The sequence below is a fragment of the Bidens hawaiensis genome, unplaced genomic scaffold (assembly GCF_021521415.1).
Source record: "Bidens hawaiensis isolate Kalapana, Puna unplaced genomic scaffold, B.hawaiensis_p1.1 tig00012747_1, whole genome shotgun sequence".
In the NCBI taxonomy this organism is placed as follows: Eukaryota; Viridiplantae; Streptophyta; class Magnoliopsida; order Asterales; family Asteraceae; genus Bidens; species Bidens hawaiensis.
Genome location: NW_027492057.1, coordinates 18,570 through 30,057, shown reverse-complemented (window position 1 = coordinate 30,057; position 11,488 = coordinate 18,570). Strand labels below are relative to the sequence as shown.

At 30.3% G+C, this 11,488-nt stretch overlaps 1 pseudogene across 1 annotated transcript; it reads left to right on the top strand.

Annotated features, from left to right (window-relative positions):
- The first annotated feature begins 528 nt into the window (after positions 1–528).
- LOC143542080 (ABC transporter G family member 15-like) lies at positions 529–5,906 on the top strand (annotated as a pseudogene). The gene is made up of 9 exons (XR_013136847.1): positions 529–987; positions 1,053–1,135; positions 1,518–1,978; positions 2,073–2,194; positions 2,370–2,501; positions 2,586–2,870; positions 4,586–4,858; positions 4,999–5,106; positions 5,349–5,906. The product of XR_013136847.1 is annotated as an ABC transporter G family member 15-like (transcript).
- The last annotated feature ends 5,582 nt before the right edge of the window (positions 5,907–11,488 follow it).

The window sequence follows — 11,488 nt, the reverse complement described above, 5'->3', positions numbered from 1 at the left end:
TTGTAAACAAGTGATCCACCAGACTCCGCATCGGGATAGCAAAGGCAACAAATATTAGGGCCATTTATAATCTTGCGTTTATCATAGTATACGAGGTCACTAAACAAGCCAAGTTTGATCTCCAACCGAGCGTTGTTGGAACGTGTCCAGTTTTAATTAAATCCAAGAATTCAGTTAAAAAATATTGCCTTCTGTCAGTGCCCCAACTACGTAAATTACTTAAATTCATATAAATTTTAAAATATAAACCGTTGAGCGCTTGCTCATGTCTTTTGCTATTTAAAAGAGTACTATTGCGGCGCAACTTGTTGTCCGTTTGTCTGACACTTTATTGTAATCGTTTTGAATCTAATAAGAAATATAATAAAACTTGGATGTAAAAAAAAGAATAAACATAAAATTAAGCAAAATTAAAAAACTGGATTTCCTTTTCACATTTCTTTTCACACAATCATTAAAATTCTTTGTTATACATATATATTGTTAAATAAACATTGTTAATTTATTATTCTATCTCATTTGTTATTTCCAAAGTGGAAACATTTAAGGATCTATGGACATAGAACCTTCAAGTAGCATAGGTCCCATGAACTAAATACAGACTCAAATGCTATTTGTGTTCGTTCTATTATCATAATATCATTCAAGTCCCTCTCATCTCTTATCTCCAAAGCTGGACCACATTTGAAGCATCAATGGAGATAGAACCCTCCGGTAGCAGCAGCGGAGCCCATAACCGCAACGATGACACAACGGAATATTATGATCATGACAATGCGGCCACCAATTTTGGTGGCAGCAAAAGTATGAGAGAACGAGCAACTTATTTAGTGTGGCGAGATTTAATGGTGGTGCTACCCAACTTTGGTCATGGTCACACTAAAAGATTGCTTCATCGGATTAGTGGGTTTGCTGAACCCTTTCGAATCATTGCCATTATGGGTCCTTCGGGTTCTGGCAAATCCACTCTTCTTGATTCCTTAGCGGGTATATTTAATGTATATGTGTGTTATTTGAAAATAGAAAATGTTATTAATAAAAAATTGTTGCAGGGAGATTATCAAAAAATGTTGTAATGACTGGTGATATTCTTCTCAATGGCAAGAAAAAAAGCTGGCTAAGCAATGGTACTGTGGTAAGTGATTCATTGGTTTTGTTTCAGTTGGTTATTTTATTTATAAAAAGTTTATTTAAAGTGTATTCAAATCCAGTTTTAAAACTTAATTACATATAGTTTAGAAATACTTTTATACATTGTTATCAGTTTAGGTTTATTTTGTGTTAGCAACATGAAACTGTACTTAATTATTTTTAACCTTTTCCTATAAAATCTATACTTAATTATTTTATGAACTAGAGCTACATGAAAACCCTGTATGACGAATTTATTATTTACGAATTTTTTCGGGTCTGTTGCAAATAGTACTACAATAAAATGAGTCCAATCAAATCATATATCCTGATAAGATAATTACAATAAACCGTAAATAATAATATTGTATCTAATACTTATATAGGCTTATGTTACACAAGAAGATGTCCTAATGGGAACGCTAACCGTTCGAGAAACAATCGCTTACTCAGCCTATCTAAGGCTTCCAACCACATTCACCAACGAAGAAGTGCATGATATTATCGAAGGAACTATTATGGAGATGGGTTTGGAGGATTGTGCTGATAGCTTGATCGGAAACTGGCATTTGAGGGGCCTAAGTGGCGGGGAAAAGAAGCGTTTAAGCATCGCGCTTGAAATCCTTGTCCGCCCACGTATCTTGTTTCTAGATGAACCAACAACTGGGCTCGATAGTGCATCAGCCTTTTTGTGGTTCAAGCGTTAAAAGCCCTTGCTCGTGATGGACGAACCGTGATTTCTTCGATTCACCAACCGAGCAGTGAAGTTTTTGCATTGTTTGATGACCTTTTTCTTTTGTCAAGCGGTGAAAAGGTTTATTTTGGTGAAGCCAAAGATGCTATAACGGTAAAAGTGTTACAAACAATAATCTTAGTCACATTCTTTAGGCTATATATTTTTGGTTTATTTTAGTTATTTATATTATCGAGTTGTTATACAGTTCTTTGCGGAAGCGGGGTTTCCATGTCCGACCAAGATGAATCCGTCGGACCATTTTCTACGTTGTATCAATTCCGATTTTGATGTCGTACAGCGACATTGAAAGGGTCCTCAAGACATTATGTACGTATGCTTTTAGCATTTTTAAAGTCACTATCTTATATAGGAAGCAACTAACCAAGATTTGACATCCAACAGGAAAACCACCCATTTGTCATCTTGCTTTTCCAAAATACCCCTTTTGTTTAGTTAAACTTAAAATGGTCTAAATCGTGATATATATAACGTGTAATGACAGGAAGAACCGAAAGGATCGGATGCTTATAAAAGGTTTTCAGTCTCTGAGATCAAATCGACACTAGCCGAGAAATACAAATGGTCAAAATATGCGAAGAAAGTCGAATCAAGAATGAAACAAATCGCCGAATTTGTATGTTCTTCAAGTACTAAATGTCAAATTCGTTTTCCCTTTTCTTTTTGGCTAATCTAACAAGCAATTTTATCAATGATCAAGGATTTACCTGAAACAAGCGCGGTTACAACGAGCAAAGCAGGATGGTTGAAGCAACTCACGACACTAACTCGAAGGTCATTTGTAAACATGTGTCGCGACATTGGATATTATTGGCTACGTGTGATTATTTACTCGATCGTTTCCATATGTGTCGGTACCATCTTTTATGATGTTGGAACAGGGCCCACCGCGATTCTAGCACGCGGTGCTTGTGGTGGTTTTATAACAGGATTCCTAGTTTTCATGTCTATTGGAAGCTTCCCGTCTTTCATTGAAGATATGAAGGTACGTTCACATCGACACTTTTGGTTTCGTTTTAGTTGGTGACTAGGCTATTAGGTTAAAAATTATTTTCTTTTTTTCTTTGTTCATTAAGATCATTTATATAGTGATAACTTAACCTAATTTTCATATTTTTATAAGAAAATACAACAAATGTCATTAGACTAATTTTTTTAATATATTAAATTATTTAAAGTTGCCCAAAATGAAAACATTTGCATTTTTTCCTACGATTAGTTTTTTAGTGGTATTCAATGTTCGGTTACAAAAACAAAATTAAAAGTTTAAATGAACCGAATCAAATCACAAATATATCTGGTGTCTGATTTGACTTAAACCTAAATTAAATTACGTGATCAATTATGGTCCGATTGGGATGATGTGTAACAAGTCGGTACCAAGAAAAAGTTTCCAATCAGGATAAAATTCTTGATTGTCCTGAAAATTTTCATACCCAGTTTCTGAGTTAATTAGTTAAATAAGACTAGTAATAAAAAGCTATACAATGAGTATTATTATAATATTATTGTTATTATACAGTGATTATTATTGTTTTTCGTCGTATTAGTTATTTTTATTATAATAGTAGTTGTTATTATTATTATTATTATTATTATTATTATTATATTTTTACTATTTCGAGTTCGAATTACATTTTAACCTTTTGGGTTTATTTATACTGTTAAAATCATGTTTTTCAAACATAAATTAATCAAACATAATCAAATGGGTCAGACTAAACGTACTTCCCTCCCTTGCTAACCAACACCCTCCTGAACTTTCATTTCTCCTTCTCATTTATAATTGACATGTTAGTCCCTCTTATTTTATCTTATAATTCTCTCAAAATATCAAATAAAAAACTATTATTTTTTTTTATATATTTTTGTTAATGATTTTGTTATTTTATTTCTCTAAGATTTTATTAAAGTTTGTTTATTTTTTACATGTATTAAAAAGTTTTGGATGTTTTCTCTAGCTAGTTTTTTTTTAAATGTATTCAAAACAATTTGATTTTTTATGTTATGTTTAGATACATGAGATTAATGTTACCTGAGAAAAGATCCAAAATTGTTTATAAAGTTGTATGTTATTTAACTGTTTTATTTATAAAAATATATATGATTTTTTATAAAAAAAAATTTAAACTATCTCTTAATTTAAAAAAAACGCTCTCCAAAATGATTAAAACAAGTATGAAAAAAAACATTTTTTTTTAAACCAGAAAAACAATGTTTATTAGATAAGAAAAACTCGATTTTCTAAGTAAGGAAAAAATGATTTTATTAAAGACTTTTAAAAATGCATAAAAAAATAAATAGAAGAAAATGTTTTTTTTTTAAATAATAATGATAATAAAAGATAACAAAATGACAAAAGAAACAACAAATGCCTAAATCGTATTAACATAAAACTTGAGGGATGAGGGTACGTTCAACAGCAGCAAATCAAATCCTATGATAGTTCAATTTTCCAAATTTAATCACAAAGTTTCAAGAATTTAACCCATAACCTTACATTTATAAGAAACATTTTACGCCCATATATTAGACCAGTAAGTCTAATTTTTTTAGGCTGACAAATGCTAATTTACTCCTAGAAAGTAAGAGAATTAATTATTTTTTAAATGAAAAGAAAGCTTTTTAGTTCCAAATAAAAATGTATACTGGTTCTAATGGTATTAACGTACTTTTTTTTTAATATTTATGTTGTGGTAGATATTTACAAGAGAAAAGTTGAACGGTTACTATGGTGTTTCTGTGTTCATCCTGTCAAACCTCCTTTCCTCACTACCATTTATGCTTATGATTTCATTTGTCGCTGGAACAATTACATGGAACATGGTGAAATATCGACACGGATTCTCTCGATACCTTTTCTATTGTCTCAATCTATTTGCCTCAATAGCCGTGGTGGAAAGTTGCATGATGGTTGTCGCATCACTAGTTCCCAATTTCTTGATGGGCATTGTTACCGGAGCAGGAGTCATTGTAAGAATTAAACTTCACAAACATAATTAACATTATCACTTCACTTCTAAATGTTTATATTAGCTAGTGCTGACCATATATTTATGGTCAACTCTAGCTAATAGTCCATGCTACAAGAGTAACATTGACATTTGTTCTAGGGTATCATGATGATGACATCCGGTTTCTTTCGTCGATTGCCCGATCTTCCAAAGCCGTTTTGGCGCTACCCGTTATCGTACATAAACTATGGGTCGTGGTCACTACAGGTAATGCTATTAGCCTTACTAACCAACTTTCCTTATTTGACCCTATCTGTTGAGAATCAAGAAACAATTAGCTACAAGAATGTTTTTTCTTTCTTTAACACACTGCAACTTTAATGCATTAAATAGTCTACAAATACTTTCTTGTTATTAAAATAATATAACATGTTGTAATCACACAATATTATACTTGCCCGCATACATTATACATACCTGCATCTTATCACGTCTGGAAATTAATGCAGGGAGCATACAAGAACGATATGTTAGGGTTAGTGTTCGACGGCATACAACCCGGGGACCCCAAAATGACAGGCGCAGAAGTTATCACAAAAGTGTTTCGATTACCTTTGGATAACTCAAAATGGTGGGATTTATGTGCAATATTAGCCATTCTGGTTGCGTATCGTATCTTATTCTTCTTGGTTCTTAAGTTCAAGGAGAGAGTTTCACCATTTTTCCAATCAATGTATGCGAAAAGAACTATTTATCGCCTAAATAGACGACCATCATTCAAACGATTCCCATCGTCTAAAAGACACCAAAAACTCCGGTCGCTGTCTTCACAAGAGGGCCTTGGTTCACCAATTCCGTAGCTTCATAACAAATACACGTTATAGGATTGTCGAGGTATACGTTTTATTATATATTCTAGAGCTTTGCAAAAATACATCTCATGTTAAACTTTTGGTTTGTGAACTTTCTTTTCATCATCTGTATTGATCTAAATAAAACTGAATCTTTGAGCTTAGTGGTGTGTATATTGTTATGTTTTATTCGTTTTAAGATTGTTGAGTTATTCAGTTGATAAACTATTTACCGAATGTTTTGTTAATTAGTAAAAAGGCTTAGACTATCCACAATGCTATGAGTGACCTCAGACGTTCTTAGGTGTCATGTTATATTCTTACAAATTATTAAAAACATTTAATTCATCTCCAATCTTACAAATATCCTACCATTTTTAGTTTCCACCTCACCACTTACACACTACATACAACATTTAAATAAAACATTTTCTTTAACTAAATTTGGGCCCACCTTGTCACACCCTAACCTACGGCGGAAATGCCGAGGCGTGAGCTGATTGTCTACAACTCTCAATGTACTATCATGCAAAGTGATAAATGACAATATCGATTTAGTTTATTTAAATGAAACAATTATAGTTAAGTGCATCAAGTATAAAGAAATTACAACAATGATTAATTAAGTTTTATCCTAAAAGGCATCTGTACGTGATCTTCATCTTGCAAAACAACCAAGCTGATAACCTGCAAATGCGTATAAAGTATATTTTTGTCAACAACACATGTTGAGTGAGTAAAACACCAGTTTAAAACACAACAGTAATAGTATATAATAAATAAAGAAATATGCAAAGTGTTCCTGTGAGAATAAACAGTTAAACCATAGCATATAAAACAATCAATCAAACCATAAAGAAAGGGCTAAACCGTTGCCATGAGAATGGGCATTGGTTACCAAAAAATGAGGTGTCGGTGAAACCATTGTCAATGCATCGGACGCCGGCCACTACGACGGTCGTATGATCATACTAGACTGAGAATATGTTGGACCTCTCTGAATGCGGTTCACGTAAGCAAGTAAGCAAATAGCAAGTTATACATACACTGATATGCACACAAGGATTAAACAGTTGCGGTTTTGAATACTAGATAATAGATAAATACTGTAAGTACGCATAAGTCCCCAAAAGGATTTAAAATAAGTAAAAAGGGAAGTGATTATTCACCTGATCGGATGAACTAAAAATGAATAAGGATGATGAGAAAAGTAACCCTTCGGGATATACCGTCAAGGATTCCTATTTAAATATTATTAATATGAATTAATTATAAATGATATAACATACTTTAATGAATTCAATATTTTGATGATTTGAGTTATGTTGTGATTAAAATGATTATTGATTGATCGATTAAACTCTAGGGATACTATTATGGTGAAATCATTATTATTAGTTTAAATAAATAAATATGAATTGAAATAATTATATATTTATTTAAATAATATTTAATTAAATATAAAGCAATTATAGATGCGTACATATATAAATATAACTCGTAATACATTAAATATTTAAGACAATTGTTAAAAATATATATAATATATATATTTATCATACAATATATATCTTGGACTATTTAACGAAAATCTAATTTTTATAAATATAATTAATACGTTTAAAATACAATTGTTACAATTTTTGAAGAATGATACATACATATATATATATATATATATATATATATAAATATATGAAATAAATATAAGCAAAATCATAAAGATGTGCAACGACGAAAAATCACTAATATTAGTGTCGGGTTTTAATAAATTAAAGTTTATTAATAACATATATTTATATTTAAAATACTTACATATATAAATATAATATATATATATATATATATATATATATATATATATTAGTGAGAATAAATAGTTGGTTACCAATGAGTAAAACAAACAAGCTTACCAATGAGTAAAACAAACAAGTTAGACATAAACTGATATGCACACGTGATCTTCATCTTGCAAAACAAACAAGCTGATAACCAGCAAATGCGTATAAAATATATTTTTGTCAACAACACATGTTGAGTGAGTAAAACACCAGTTTAAGACACAACAGTAATAGTATATAATAAATAAAGAAATATGCAACCTGTTCCTGTGAGAATAAATAGTTAACCATAGCATATAAAACAATCAATCAAACCATAAAGAAAGGACTAAACCGTTGCCATGCGAATGGGCATTGGTTACAAAAAAATAAGATCTCGGTGAAACCATTGTCAATGCGTCGGACGCCAGCCACTACGACGGTCATATGATCATACTAGACTGAGAATATGTTGGACCTCTCTGAATGCGTTTCACGTAAGCAAGTAAGCAAATAGCAAGTTAGACATAAACTGATATGCACACAAGGATTAAACAGTTGCGGTTTTGAATACTAGATAATAGATAAATACTGTAAATAGGCATAAGTCCCCAAAATGATTTAAAATAAGTAAAAAGGTGAGTGATTACTCACCTAATCGGATGAACGATAAATGAATTAGGATGATGAGAAAAGTAACCCTTCGGGATATACCGTCAAGGATTCCTATTTAAATAATATTAATATGAATTAATTATAAATGATATAACATACTTTAATGAATTCAAGATTTTGATGATTTGAGTGATGTTGTGATTAGAATGATTATTGATTGATCGATTAAACTCTAGGGTTACTATTATGGTGAAATCATTATTATTTGTTTAGATAAATAAATATGAATTGAAATAATTACATAATTATTTAAATAATATTTAATTAAATATAAAGCAATTATAGATGTGTACATATATAAATATAACTCGTAATACATTAAATATTTAAGACAATTGTTAAATATATATATATATATATATATATATATATATATATATATATATATATCATACAATATATATCTTGGACTATTTAACGAAAATCTAATTTTTATAAATATAATTAATACGTTTAAAATACAATTGTTACAATTTTTAAAGAACGATACATATATATATATATATATATATGAAATTAATATAAGCAAAATCATAAAGATGTGCAACGACGAGAAATCACTAATATTAGTGTCGGGGTTTAATAAGTTAAAGTTTATTAATAATATATATTTATATTTACAATACTTAAATATATATATATATATATATATATATATACAAAACGAAAGTTCTCAACGAAATTTTAACCAAAGACGTAAGTTAATGAGGTCGGTTTAAATAAATAATATTTATTTTACATTAAATATTTATTTTGATAACTTATAAAATCATTTATAACTTTAATACCCTTTTTTAAAAAAAAATAACAAACCGCGTCCAGGGGGCTCGAACCCGCGCCCCTGGCCGGTTCACTGGAACAGATCAACTGGCTGGTGTGTCAAATGGTAAACATATGAAAACAATAACTTGTAAATAGAACCCAGATTCACCCCTAATTGAATATGAACCCTAAATTCAATATTGATTAATCCGTTACGTATTGGTTAAATTAAGGTTAAGGTTAATGTAATTAGATTAAAAACAAATTGAAATCATACAACAATCACCAGATCCAGATGCGTAAAGATGGTGAACGGCGATCCCCCTTGGTGCGACTCAAACGCGAAACAGAATCCACATCAGCAGGCTTTGATAATACAATCCGTTAAGTGGCTTATGATTGCGAGATTGTAAGGGTAGTGTGTGCTCGTTTAATTGTATTATGGTGGTAGTTTCATTGTATTTTGAAAAACGGGTTTTGACGACCTAAGAAAATAATCAATAAGAATCATATTATAATCTCGTTTCCTAATTCAACATGTCGACAAGCTCGTTATAGCAAGGTTAATAATATTATTGATTCAATTTCCATGTTAACAACGAAACTTAAGGATCAAGCGTGTTAATCGAGTATACGGGTAAGCCAATCGGGTCACGGGTTTGGGTTTATAGACCTGGGTAAAGGGTTAAAGATTATGTTATATTAAATTTGCACTCTAGCCCCTAAAGTATGAAGAGGGAAACAAATTTGGGTAAAAGTTAAGATTGAGGGTGTATTTTGGATATTTACCAAAGTTAGAACTTAGTAAATTAAGAAAGGAAAAATATAATATTAATATTTGAATATTTTAACGATTAAATTACCCGAAAACGAAACCGGGTCGGGCTTTATAAAGCAAACGAAAAATCCGAGTTGTTACAGTCTTCCCTACTTTAGGGAATTTCGTCACGAAATTAGAGAAAGCCAAACAATAAATAATATGACTAACATAATTTAATTTTAATGAATAAACTTTAAAATAAGTTCAAAATTTTAATCATAATCATGGAACCTTGAGTAGTCGAAGTAACACTACAAATGAAAATCCGATAAGGGCACTTATATATAGGTTGTACAAGCAGTGTATTCACCATGTCCTTATCATATCTGCATTTGTACCGTTACTCCAACACTACTTTCGGTTCTAGATTATGACAGATGATTGTACGTTTTATAATTTCCATGTGAGGACTTCTATAATTATGTAGGCTTCCATAATTACCTAGATCGTCGGATGGTCCACATAACTCGTCCCATCGTGTGGGTTACAAAAACATTTGAAAGACATGATTTTTAGAGAAAATAGGAACCTTAATACATTTTGGTTATATATAGGAGATAGTCATTGTGTAAAATATTGCTAAAAATGAATTAAAATTTTGAGTTGTCTGAATATTAATATTAAAATTAAACATGTTTTGGAAGGATGGTATTGCAAACACTTGTCTTTGAAAAGATAGATTTTATTGTATAAGCATAACCACTTGAGATTAATAAATTATTAGAATTATTTAAATCCAAAAATCGAATACAAATTTGTTATAATGTACGATTGAGAAATATAAGATTTGTTTAGATAAAAAAAATGACAATAACATCTTCTTTGATAATCTTTGTTATGATTGATTTGTTTTTACTAATTTAAAATAACTTGATTAAATAGATTTATAAAAATTTGATTGAATCGTAATAATTTGATTAGGTTGCAAAGTAGAGTTTTAGAATTAGACGGCATAGACCGTTGAGGGACGTCTTGTTGTACGAGGCAAGTGATTACATTGGGTACAAAACGATATGAAGATTGAATTGGATAATGATAGATGTAGGCGAAGCATGACGAGTGAATTTTGACGTAAAGGCTCTTGTTTGAGGCGCTATGATTTTGTTAAGATTGATTGTTAATTTCATTAACAACATATAGTTGATGTTTAGGCTTGTGTTTGTTGTTGTTAAGAGAATGAGTAGGGGTAAATGAGTAAAAATTACCAAAAATTAGTTTAATGAACAAGATTGCATTTATGTTTTGAAAATGGAGTTGATATATTAGAGATTGTAGGAGCTATCTCCTTGACTAACATGTGGCCATGAGGTGGTTATAGAAAATAAATAATTGATGTTGTTTGATGTTGAGAAAATATTCTATAAAGATGTTATTAATGAGAAGGTTGAATAGTTGTGTAGATTTCATATGAGTCATTTGTGTAAAACGAAACTTAAATATGTTATGCTGATTTTATTCATAACTTAAGGATAACTTATAATCTAAATTGAAAACCAATGAGTTAATTTATTGAGTGAATGAGTTTTATCAAAGTCTGACATGTTTTAACAAATTAAATTTGAGGTTGAATACTTGAAATATGTTTAATAGTTTATGTATATGATACCATGAGTATAAGAAAGCCGTTCGATTATTAAGTTGTGTAATAATATTATTTAAATTACTTGAGGTATTGATATTATAATAGCGTGGTAAGATGATTAGGTGAAAACCAATTTCAA